The 13176-nt window shown below is 40.1% G+C and overlaps 1 protein-coding gene across 5 annotated transcripts in view; it reads right to left on the bottom strand.

Annotated features, from left to right (window-relative positions):
- ASAP1 (ArfGAP with SH3 domain, ankyrin repeat and PH domain 1) overlaps positions 1-13176 on the bottom strand; it is a 403505-nt gene that overhangs the window by 50571 nt on the left and 339758 nt on the right. The gene's annotated exons all lie outside the window — the stretch shown is intronic.

The raw sequence follows: 13176 nt of genomic DNA on the forward strand, positions 1-13176 counted from the left end.
TAGCTGGGCATGGTGGCACACACCTGTAATCCCAGTTACTTGGGAGGCTGAGGCAGGAGAAAACTGCTTGAACCTAGGAGATGGAGGTTGCAGTGAGCCAAGATCGTGCCACTACACTCTAGCCTGGGCTACAGATTGAGACTTTATCTCAAAAAAAAAAAAAAAAAAAAGTCCTTGAAAACTGTTTTGTAGACATCCACAGTACCTGTTTTCACCACCCTTCATTCCCAAGGCACTTCTGAGTCCTCTCTTGGATGTCAAGTGCTATACTCTGGACACAGGCCTGTCCTCAAGGTATGCTGCTCCGTGGCTTCTCTCCTCACCCGTCCTGTTCTCTAGGAGTTCTAAATGTGTCTTCTGATTTGTTCTATACCGTCTTCCCTTGGTAATGGCCCTCCCTGCACAGATGGCATCCCCAGCCCTGACCCCGACTATGCCTGGGTCACTTCCCACATCTCCAACAGCCTCTTGGTCACTCCATTTGGACATTCTGCTGTGCCTTCAACTCAGGTGGTCTCTACTGAACCTATCTGATGTGTAGCCTCGGGGATGCCTCTGACTGAGGTCTATCTCAAAAGTGTGCCCGGCATGTGTCCAGGGCTCAGGAAGTGCACCTGGGCAGTGAATCGCAGAAGTGACTATGCTCACCGTGGCAGGCCCACAGGCAGTTTTCAGGCCAAAGGGCTTGCCCCATATTCCTGGGCCCAATAATTTAGTCTCTTAAAAAGTGGCAGCTATCTCCTGAGACTCCCAGGAATATCTCTTCTCACTGAAGCCCCCTTATGGGAAATTAGTATATTCTTAAACGATGAAGGTGGTTTGAGAGTATCTCCCCAAATGGCACTCAACAACAAGATCTCTCCATTTAGCCCAGAAAAAATGTCCTGGAAAATCATTCATCTATGCCTAAAAATATACAAATATATCTTAAAAAATAAAAATGCATTCCTAAAATCATAATCAGCACGCTTTTCAAATCTCTTCCTTCTCTTCTTGCATTTTCTGGAGCTACCATTTACTGAGTATTATATGCCTGCACTAATACACCATATTTAAAATTTATCTTGTAAAATATTATTATCATTATCATCCATTTGAAAAATAAAAGGACTCAAAGCTCAGAGGGTTTAGGAACTTGGTGAGTTACAGCAAATGAGCGGCTGCGTCTAGGCAGAGTCCCACTGTCTGACTCAAGGCTGGGCTCTCAGCCTCGACAACAGCCTGTTTCCCTTCCTCTAAATGGCATCACATCCTTTCTTGTTAGAACTTTCAGGAACATAACTGAGTTATCTCTTCACTTCCGCATTCTCATCTTTAAAAAAATTTTTAGTTGACACAATTGTATGTATTTATGGGATATGTAAGTGATATTTCAATACATGTGCACAATGTGTAATGACCAAATCAGGGTAGCTAAAATCTATCATCTCATTTTTCATTTCTTTGTGCTGTGAACATTCAAAATCCTCGCCTGTAGCTTTTTGAAAATATACGCTAAATTCCTGTTAATCATAGTCACCCTCCAGTGTTACAGGACACTAGAACTTATCCCTCCCATCTAGCTGTAATTTTGTATCCATTAATCAGCTTCATCCTCCACTCAACCCCTTACCAGACTCTAATAACCTTTCTTATACTCTCTATTTATATAAGCTCAATTTTTTTTCTTCTTTTTTTTTTTTTTTTGAGACAGAGTTTCACTCTGTTGCCCAAGCTGAAATGCTGCAGTATGATCACAGTTAATTGCAGCCTCAAATTCTGGGGCTGAAGTGATCCTCCTACCTCAGTCTGCCAAGTAGCTGGGACTATACATGCATGTCACCAGGCCCAGATAATTTTTTAAGAAAAAATTTTTGTAGAGATGGGGTCTCACTGTATTTTCCAGGCTTGAGCTTAATTTTTGTTTTAACTCACACATGAGTGAGAACACACAGTATTTATCTTTCTGTGTCTGGCTTATTTCACTTAAAATAATGTCTTTCAGGCTCACACATATTGCATGGCATACAACAGGATTTTTCTTTCTTTTTTTCTTTTTTTTTCTTTGAGACAGAGTATCGCTCTGTCGTCCAGGCTGGAGTGCAGTGGCACAATCTCAGCTCACTGCAACCTCTGCCTCTCAGGCTCAAGTGATTCTCCTGCTTCAGCCTCCCAAGTAGCTGAGCTTACCGGCCCATGCCATCAGGCCTGGTTCATTTTTGTGGTTTTAGGAGAGATTGGGTTTTACCATGTTGGCCGGGCTGGCCTTGAACTGCTGATCTCAGATGATCCACCCTCCTTAGCCTCCCAAAGTGCTGGGATTACAGGCATGAGCCACAGCACCTAGCCTATATTCACTTCTATGGCTGAATAATATTCCATATTATATATATATATACACACAGTACATTTTCTTCATCTATTCATATGTTGACGGACATTTAGATTGATTCCATATCTTTACCACTGTGAATAACACTGCAGTAAACATGGGGTGCAGGTATCCCTTTAATATACAGATTTCCTTTCCACTGGATAAATAGTAGTAGAATTGCTCAGTGGTATGAGAGTGCTATTCTCGGTTTTGTAAGAAACCTCCATACTGTTTTTCCATAGTAACTGTACTAATTTACATTCTGCCTGACAGTATATAAGAGTTCCCCTTTCTTTGTATCCTCACCAGCATTTATTATTTCTTGTCTTTTTGATGATAGCCATTTTAACTGGAGAGAGAGATAATATCTCATCATGGTTTTGATTTACATTTCTCTCATGATTAGTGATGTTGAACATTTTTTCATATACTTATTAGTCATTTGTATGTCTTCTTTTTTTTTTTTTTTTTGAGACGGAGTTTCATTCTTGTAGCCCAGGCTGGAGTGCAATGGCGTGATCTCGGCTCACTACAACCTCTACCTCCCGGGTTCAAGCAATTCTCCTGCCTCAGCCTCCCGAGTAGCTGGGATTACAGGTGTATGTTACCGTGCCCAGTTAATTTCTGCATTTTTAGTAGAGATAGAGTTTCACCATGTTGGCCAGGCTAGTCCTGAACTCCTGACCTCAGGTGATCCACCCACCTTGGCCTCCCAACGTGGTGAGATTACAGGTGTGAGCCACTGTGCCCAGCCCGTATGTCTTCTTTTGAGAAATGTCTACTCAGATCCTTTGCCCATTTTAAAATCAGATTATTATTATTATTATTATTATTTTGCTGCTGAGTTGAGTTCCTTTTATACTCTAGATATACAAGTCCCTTTTAAGATGAATAGTTTGCAACTAGTTTCTACATTCGATAGGTTGTCTCTTCACTCTGATTGTTTATTTTGCTGTGCAGAAGCTTTTTAGTTTGATATGGTCTGCTCTATTTAATTTTCTGTCACCTGTGCTTTTGATGTGTTACTTATATAATCTTTGCCCAGACTAATGTCCTGAAGTGTTTCCCTCATGTTCTCTTTTAGTAGTTTTATAGTAAGTCTTTAATTCATCTTGAGTTTACAGATATCCAGTTTTTCCAGCACATTAAAGAAGGTTCCTTTCCCCAATGTATGTTATTTGCACCTTTATAAAAATCAGTTGGCTGTAACGTATATTTACTTCTGGGTTCTACGTTCTGTTTCACGGATATATGTGTTTGTTTTTACACCAGTACAAAGCTGTTCTGGTTACTATAGCTTTGTAGTATATTTTGAAGTTAAGCAGTATAATGGCTCCCGTTTTTTTCTTTTTGCTTAGTATTGCTTTGGCTATTTGAAGTCTTTTGTATTTCCATATGAATTTTAGGATTGCTTTTTTCTATTTCTATCAGGAATGTCATTAGTATTTTGAAAGAAATTGTATCAACTCTGTAGATTGCTCTGGGTGATATGATCATTTTAATTACATTAATTCTTCCAATTCATGAGCATGGGATGTCTTTCCATTTTTAATTGTCAGCTTCAATTTCTTTTATCAGTGTTTTACAGGTTTTCATTACAGAGCTCTGTCACCTCCTTGGTTAGATTTATTCCTAGTTTTTTTATGGGTAGCTAACATAAAGGATTGCTTTCTTAATTTTTATTTTATTTTTTCTTTTGAGACAGGGTGTTGCTCTTTCGTCCAGGCCGGAGTGCAGTAGTACGATCCCAGCTCACTGCAGCTTCCCATGCTCAAGAGATTTTCTCACCTCAGCCTCCCTCCTAGCTGGGGACTACAGGTTAATTTTATTTTATTTTTGAGACAGAGTTTCAGTCTTGTTGCCCAGGCTGGAGTGCAATGGTGTGATCTCAGCTCACCCGCAAACTCTGCCTCCGGGATTCAAGCCATTCTCCTGCCTCAGCCTCCCGAGTAGCTGGGATTACAGGCACCCGCCACAATGCTTGGCTAATTTTTGTATTTGTAGTACAGACAGGGTTTCATCATGTTGGTCAGGCTGGTCTCGAATTCCTGACCTCGTGATCTGCCCACCTTGGCCTCCCAAAGTGCTGGGATTACAGGAGTGAGCCACCACACCTGGCCAATTTTTTTATTTTTATTTTTTGTGGAGACAGGGTTTCAACATGTTGCCTAGGCTGGTCTCAAACTCCTAAGCTCAAGCAATATACCCACCTCGTCCTCCTAAAGTGCTGGGATTACAGGCATGAGTCACCATACCCAGCTTTTTCTTGATTTCTTTTTAAGCTAGTTTGTTACTGGTGTATAGAAACACTACTGATTTTTGTATGCTGATTTTGTATACTGTTACTTTACTGAATTCATTAATCAGTTCTAAGTGTGTTTTTGGTTGCGTCTTAAGGTTTTTCTATATACAAGATCATGCCATCTGAAAAGAGAAACAATTTGGCTTCCTCTTTTCCAGACTGGATGCCCTTTACTGCATTCTCTTGCCTGACTGCTCTGGCTAGAACTACTTCCAGTACTATCTGAACAGGAGTGGTGAAAGTAGGCACCCTTGTCTTCTTCCAGTTCTTAGAGAAAGAGCTTTCAGCTTTCCCCCATTCAGGATGATTTAGCTGTGAGTTTATCACATATGACCTTTATTATTTTGAGGTAAGCTCCTTCTATAAGTAATTTATTGAAAGTTTTTATTACAAAGGATGTTGAATTTTATCAAATGTATTTTCTACATCTACTGAGATCATCAAATGGTTTTTGTCCTTCATTGTGTTGATGTGGTGTATCAAATTTATTGATTAGTGTATGCTGAACCATCCTTGCATTCCTGGGATAAATAACACTTCATCATGGTGTATTATCTTTTTGATGTGTTGTTGGATTCATTTTTTTAGTATTTTGTTAGGATTTTTTGCATCTATGTTCAACAAGGATATTGGCCTGTAGTTTTCTTTTTTTGTTGTGTCCTTGTCTGGTTTTGGTATCAGGGCAATGCTGGAGTTATGAAAAATTCCTTTCTCTTTGATTTTTTGGAACAGTTTAAGAACTGGTGTTAGTTTTTCTTTACTATTTATTTATTGATTGAGACAGGGTCTCACTCTGTCACCAGGCTGGAGTGCAGTCGTGTGAGCTTGGCTCACTGCAGCTTTGATCTCCTGGGCTCAAGTGATCCTCTTGCTTCAGCCTTCTGTGTAGTTAGCACCACAGGCAGGCGTCAACATGCCCAACTAATTATTTATTTATATATATATATGTTTTTATAGAGACAGGGTCTCACCATGTTGCCAAGACTGGTCTTGAACTCCTGGTATCAAGTGATCCTCCTGACTCAGCTTCCAAAGTGTTGGGATTATAGGCATGAGCCACCACATCTGGCCTAGTTCTTCTTTAAAGATCTGGCAGAATTCAAGTAATAAAGCCATCTGGTCTTGGGGTTTTCTTTGTTGGGAGGCTTTTTGTTACTGATTCAATCTTGTTACTTGTTATTGATCTGTTCAGGTTTGCTCTTTCTTCCTGGTTCAATCTTGGTGGTTGTTTCTAAGAGCTTGTCCATTTCCTCTAGGTTTCCTAATTTATTGGCCTATCATTATTTATAATAGTCTCCTACAATGACCTTTGTATTTGTGTGGTATTTGCTTCCTTTTACACTTCTAATCTTATTTATTTGGGTCTTACACCCCTTTTTGTCTAGCACTAAAGGCTTGTCAGTTTTGTTCATCTTCTCAAAAAAAACACAACACTTGTTGCTTTTCTATACTGTCTTTTCGGTTGTAGCTTAATTTATTTATTTCTGCTCTTTTTTCTTTCCTTTTACTAATTTTGTATTTGATATGTCCTTGCTTTTCTAGTTCCTTGAGGTGTACCATTAGGTCATTTGACATTTTAATTTTTAAAAATTATTTATTTTTTTGAAATGGAGTTTCGCTTTTGTATCCAGGCTGGAGTACAGCGGCATGATCTCAGCTCACTGGAACCTCTGCTTCCTGAGTTCAAGTGCTTCTCCTGCCTCAGCCTCCCGAGTAGCTGGGATTACAGGCATGCACCACCACGCCCAGCTAATTTTTGTTTTAGTAGAGATGGGGTTTCACCATGTTGGCCAGGCTGGTCTTGAATTCCTGACCTCCCTCAGGTGATCCACCCACTTGGCCTCCCAAAGTGCTGGGATTACAAGTGTAAGCCACCGCACCTGATAATGTTTTTCTTTTTCTATGTAGGTATTTATTACTACAAACTTTCTTAGTACTGCTTTTGCTGTATCCCACGGATTTTGGTTACATCTGCATCTTTTAAGGGTCAGTTCAAATGTAACCTCATTTAGAGTCCTTCTGTAATCCCTCCTCCTCTTCCCTGGAACACCTGCTCTATCTCTGAGCTTCCACAGTGCTTAATGGCAGTAGATATTCTCTACCATGCATTATAGCTACTATTTTTCTTCCTTTCTAGACTGTGTGCTTCCACAGGGCATGACTGTATTGTCTCCACAGCTCTCAGTGCCAGGGCCCGGCACATCCTGGGTACTTAGTACACAACTATAAAAATAATTCATAGTGTAAGTCAGGAGGATGCTTTTTCAATATCCTTGTACATCTGATTTTTAGTTACACACAGGAGAACATAAGGTCTCTCATTCTGGGAGATCAAATAAAACTATAACTTTGAAGTTTCCAAGAAAAAAAAAAAACCTAGAAGATGGTTTAAAAATTATCTAGACAGTTTCTGAAAACATCTGTAGAAATATAACTTACACATTCTAAACTGCCACATAGGAAGGATGGTAGAAGTTATATCTATCCAACTCAGGACAACACACATGAAGATTTTATCACTTTCTAATAGCTTTCTTTTTTAAATTTATTTTTAATTGATAAAATATGTATTTGTTATGTATAACATATTGTTTTGAAATATGTATACAGTTGGACCTCTGCATCTGAGAATTCTGCATCTACAGGTTCACCCAACCCTTGATTAAATATATTCAGAAAAAAAACAACAACACTGCAATAAAAAATAACCCAACAACAACAAAAACCAAATTAAACATAATAGTATAGCAACCATTTACATTGCATTAGGTATAACAATCTAGAGATGATTTAAAGTACACAGGAGAATGTGTGTAGGTTATATGCAAATACTACAGCATTTTATATAAGGGACTTGAGCATTCCTGGAGTTTTGTTATGGGATGAGATAACTGTACATTGTGAAATGGTTAATATATGCATTACTTAATGTATATATCTTTTTTTTGTAGCAAAAACATTTAAAATCTACTCTCTTAGCAATTTTCAAGAATACAGTACATTACTAACTATAGTTACCATGTTGTACAACAGATTTCTTGAACTTATTCTTCCTAACTGATCTAATGGTTTTCATAGTCTAAAACTTAAAAGAGTAGAAAGCTTATTTATATTTATACAAAGAAGGACTCAGTGTAGAAGGAAAGAGCTGTTATCATCTCCACATTCAGATAGAGAAACAGGGGCACGATGGAGTAGAGTGTGTTGGGACACTACAGAAAGTCAGCAGGATTACATGCAGCAGGACAGGCTGGTGCCCTGGCATGACATGTGCCACACTGTTCTGTTAACTAATTTCCGCACAGGAAATAGCATTAGCTACCCATCTGTCCTTCCATCTCCTTCTATGACACTAATAATTAAGAGGAAAGTACCGGGATTCAAGAGACTTAGGGCTGACTCCTTAACAATTTCTCATCCACCTCGAATACCAGAAGCACAACAAGGATTTCCTCTGCTTCCCTTTCTACACCCTGGCAGTCAGGTGACTTAGCTAGAAAGCCTCAGTCAAGGTCACTATTCGGGGCAAAAATCACAGACGACACTTTAGGCCAGCACTAGGTGATTCACGTGCAATGCCTTAAGAAGGACTGGGGGAACAGATTTAAAAAGGCCAAAAACCCCAAAGCAAACCAAACCCAAACAAAGAAAACACCCTAAAACAAAACACAAATCAAGAGCAACAGCCCATGGGAAGCTTTAATATTAAGTCACTCAAATGACTGTCTTCTCATGAGATAAAAAACCGCAGGAAACTGTAAAGTCATCAATATATGAATAACACTACTGATAGGAAAATATTTCCCAAGCGAGTCTGAATCATGCAGTAGTGTACTTTCATAGTGGCAGGCACTGTCATATACTGAGAAAGTCTCCACCCTTTCTACTCCTCTTCCCATCTACTGCCACAGATCTCCAAGGAAAGTTGGTGAAATGTCTAAAATGCATACACAGCTGTGTTTGGGCACAACTGCTGCAAACATTAGATTTTCAGCAAGTCAACTATCACACCCGCAGATATCTGGTTTAGTTTTATCAGTGTCCCCTCCTTCCACTGGCCACCCATTACTGGGTCACGCTTTCACTGATTCTTTCTGCTGTTGTTTATGCATCTGACGAGCACTGACGAGCATTCTACTCTCCGTGTCAGGGAGGCAAAGGCAGCTTATTCATAGCCCTTGTCCTTGAGAAGGAGTTCTGCTCCTAACTGGAAGAGAGCACGCTTCCCTAACCCTCTCTCTGAAGCTGTGAACGCACCTCTCCTTCCTGCTCCTCCAGGAATACTCCCTACTGGCCCTAGGGGCACATTCCACTGTGTCCTCTTTCCCTGTAGCTCTGAGAGTGGGAGCTACTTCTCCCTTCTTTACATTTCCAGTGCCCAGAATGTTTGTTAAACTGAACACATGCAGGAGGATTGAACAAACTTATATTTTATTGAACGCTCACTACGCGTCAGTCACTTCATAGACATTATTTCATGCTCTCTAAGCAGTGACCCACAAGTAAGAAACCTAATTGGGAGTTCACAGCTGTCCAGACAGCCATGGTCTGGCTTGACACAGACTGATCTGCCTTAGTTTGTTACGCTCAAACTACTGTATATACTTTGATTAATAAGAGTATTTAGTCTCTTCATCTATTCAATTTTCTCTGTGGCACCAACCCTTCATCAACAACTATCTATTATAAATCTCAGTATGCCAGACACCACACTACTTTTGTGCGGGTTATCTGTTAGTTTATTATTTCAAAGCCAGAGGCTTTCTAAGGTAGGAAGTCTACATTATAACAAATGTGTACGAAATGCATAATTAATACTTACAGGTATTCACATGCTATTGAGAAGGGCTATATAATGCCTGATTCTAGAGGCCCAGCTTCAGGGATACATGAAAATGAACTGTAATTAGCATATCAGTTGTTTGCCTTTCTAAAAGCTTAACAGGTTAGTTCTTTTAAGCATGTTAAAGAAGTTTCTTGAAATTGGAATTATCATTCATTTATTTAACACATCCTTTCTTTGAGTTAAGATGCATACCAAGTGCCAGGTCTCATTATCCAGAGCACCTGTCACAGGCCTGGGCAACACAGTGAGACTCTGTCTCAAAAAACAAAACAAAACAAAACAAAAACGAAAATTAACAGGCTTAGATGACTTCACTCTGGTCCCAATTTCCCAAAAAAACTCTTGTAAAAGCTGAGGAGCTGTAGCAGCATCAATATTGGCAGTGGTATTCCCTATGGAGTACTATGTGCCAGGCACTGAGCTAAATGCTTTATATATTTTCATTTAATCTAGACAACAATATCATGTGAGTTAGCGACTCTATGTCAGCTACAAGTTTTTGTGATTGCTACACAAAAGGTATGAAATTTTGCAATGGAAGAAAGCACAGTTCTATAGCTTAAGATACTTTCTCCCTACATTATCTCACTGGATTCTAACGACAATTTCATGAGGCAGGCAAGATGGAGATGGGTGAATCATCTTTTTCAACGTGGAAAAGAAGAAATGAGATAATCTAGTCTGACAAGTCTTAAGGCCTATTTTAAGACTTGTTTTAATTTTTTATCCTATTTCAGCCACCATGTGACCTTAAGTTCCTTAACGTTTCCTGGGCTCAGTTTCCTTATCCTTAAAGTAAGTACAGATTGTGTTAATTTTTTAGTATCTTTTTGTCTCTAAAAAAAGGCAGGAAGATTGCTCAAGCCCAGAAATTCAAGGGTGCAATATATTATGATTATGCTACTGTACTCCAGCCTCAGCAACAGGGCAAGACTCTATCTCTAAAAAATAAATAAACCTAGGTTCTATGATATTATTTTATTTAAAGTTTAAAAAGAAACTAATCTTGGCAAGCCTCAAGAACCAGTCTTAATAAACATACAGTATAAGTTGGGGAGGGTAGGGGGGAAGCTACTGGTCACATATGAGACACTTCTACATACTTTTAATTTCAGAGCTTTCAGTCTCTCTGGACCCCACATCTGAAGAGGGGTTAGGAGCAAAATGTCTTGATATGGGGCTTGAGGATGGTGACTTTGGGATTCTGCACTGCCGTGCTCCTCTGAGACTCTGGGGCACTGCTCGTGCACAGCACAAGGGGGCTTTGCTTGATGGTAATTTAGGTCAAGCTTCCTTGAATTTTGATGAGGCAGCTGGAGTTTTTTTGAAAATATTCCTCAGCTGGATTCAGAATAATTCTTTCTCCTCTTCCCCTTTGTGGGGACTTTATCTTGAGTGTCTGTTTCTGTCTCACCGGAAGACTTAATTTAGGGGTCTTTCAGACCCCTGAATTCACAGTTGAGGAAATGACTTCTGCTACAAATAGAGACCCTGCTTTACTTGTCATGGAGACCAAGCAACCCCAATGAAAGAGCCAAGACATCCCTGTTTTTATGCAAATAATTCTATCAGTTCAACAGAAGGAAATGAAAAAACAACATAGGGGCCCCAAAACAGCATACAGAGCATCAGCTGATCTTTACAATGTCTTCTAAGAGCTCCATTCTAAACATTATCAGTTTTCCAAATGTTAAGTGCATGTGAGCTGAGCTAGCTATGAGAGACTGCACAACTCAAATCCCTTATAAAAGTCATGAGAAGGCTGTCCTCCCTACGTCTCACCAGCAGACAGGCCAAATCTCTGAATTTGATGTCCTGCTGTGAACAGTCATGAAGAACACTCTGATTTTTGTAGGGAGGATTTCTATTTTCAATTATGGGCCTTTTTGGGCGAAGAGGGGAAAGCACTCTATCCTTAGTTGACCACGGTTGCTGTCGCCAAGTCTCAAACACTTGTTTCAGCAGCTGGAACACTAAATAAATTTAGTCTTTGTCTTCCGGGTCTTTGGTAAAGAGCTGGTTAGAATTTATTCAAGGCATGAGAGATATACTTGGCACCAAGTCAGACAGTCTATATTATGGGTTTCTGTGTCCCCCTTGAGATAAAATTACAGAAGGGGGTGGAGGGAAGTGAGGGGATCTCTTGGCACCCAGGATTCTGGGGTCATTTTCTCCTATAAACCATTTTCAGGACTCTCAATGACCTAGAGGATCTCTGAGCAGGCATAAGTCGTGCCTGTCTAAATAGGTCACCACTGCTAGGTTGGTAACCACACTCAGAGGATGTGAAATCTTTCAGTCACTTCTTCCATTATTGTATTTGGTCTGGAGGCTTCTCACAGTTCTCTGTAGAGTGCAGAAAGAGAATTTCTGCTCTATGTCAGACTGCTACCCTGATGGGGAATACCATTACCTACAGGGAAGCAACAACACAGCATTCTTACACTACGGACCTGCGGCTTGATATATGAGTGATTTAAAAAAATACGTTTTAGTACAATGTATGGAATGGTAAAAAAAAAAAAAAAAAAACACTGGTGGGTTAGACCTTTGGCTTACATGCACTATTACTGTGTGGTCACTGGTTATCTTTGATGAGAGCTGTTCATGCGTAAATGTTATTTTAACTTTTCTCTATTAGTTTATCATCTATGAGGCCATTTGGGGTCTCTCTAAGAACACAGCTCCCATTTATAACACTATTTGAATAGAGAATAAGCGCTAAAAAAACACTGTTTTGAATAAAGCTCACATTTCCCAGAAAATAGCCCCAGTGTGATTCAAATAGGCATGGCATTGTGTAGCGAGAGGCCCTGAAACCTGTGGGAGCACAAGCTGAGCACACAGGGAGAACCCTGCATTTGGATTTACTGGCAAAGAACGAACTTGAAGCTACAGCTCTGGGTACCTCTCAATTTTCCCAACTGGCTAGGACAACACTTTAATGTTGGCCTGAGAGGCGCCAGCCCTGTGAGATATTTGACAACACACAGCACAACAACCCTCCTCTGAGTACGATTCCTCATCTGGGTGCAATGACTCATGCCTGTAATCCCAACACTTTGGGGGATTCGAGGCAGGAGGATCCCTTGAGCACAGGAATTGAAGACCAGCCTCAGCAACATAGCAAGACCTCATGTCTACCAACAAAACAAAACAAACAAATAAAAAAGCAGGTGCTATGCACATGGTGCTATGCACCTGTGGTTCTATCTATTTGGGAGGCTGAGGTGGGAGGATCACTTGAGCCCCAGAGGTGGAGGTGGCTCAGCAAGACCTTGTCTAAAGGAGAAAAAAAAATCCTCTCCAGGTACTGTCTCTGGAAAAATAATCCTCATTAGAGAGTATAAGAGAATGGTTTTGCTCACACAGAACCTGGGGTTAGAATCCCCAGTAGCTGAGAACCACAGGCCAATTATTCAGCATCTCCGAACACATCCCCTCATCTACATGATGCCAGTAACTGCGTAACAGTACCTATATCATTTTGAGACTATTACATGAGAAGTACTAGGCATAGAGCCTCTCATAAGGCAATTGTTTCATAACTATTAACTATCATTATCATGGCTAGCATCTTCCAAAGAGAGGCATTTTAATGGAGAGAAAAGTAACTCTCCAGAGAACTGAAACTCCACTCCACATTATAAAAAGCACAGGTTCTGGAGCCATGCA

Source organism: Sapajus apella, unplaced genomic scaffold, assembly GCF_009761245.1.
Source record: "Sapajus apella isolate SASKATOON/1434 unplaced genomic scaffold, GSC_monkey_1.0 scaffold3, whole genome shotgun sequence".
NCBI lineage: Eukaryota > Metazoa > Chordata > Mammalia > Primates > Cebidae > Sapajus > Sapajus apella.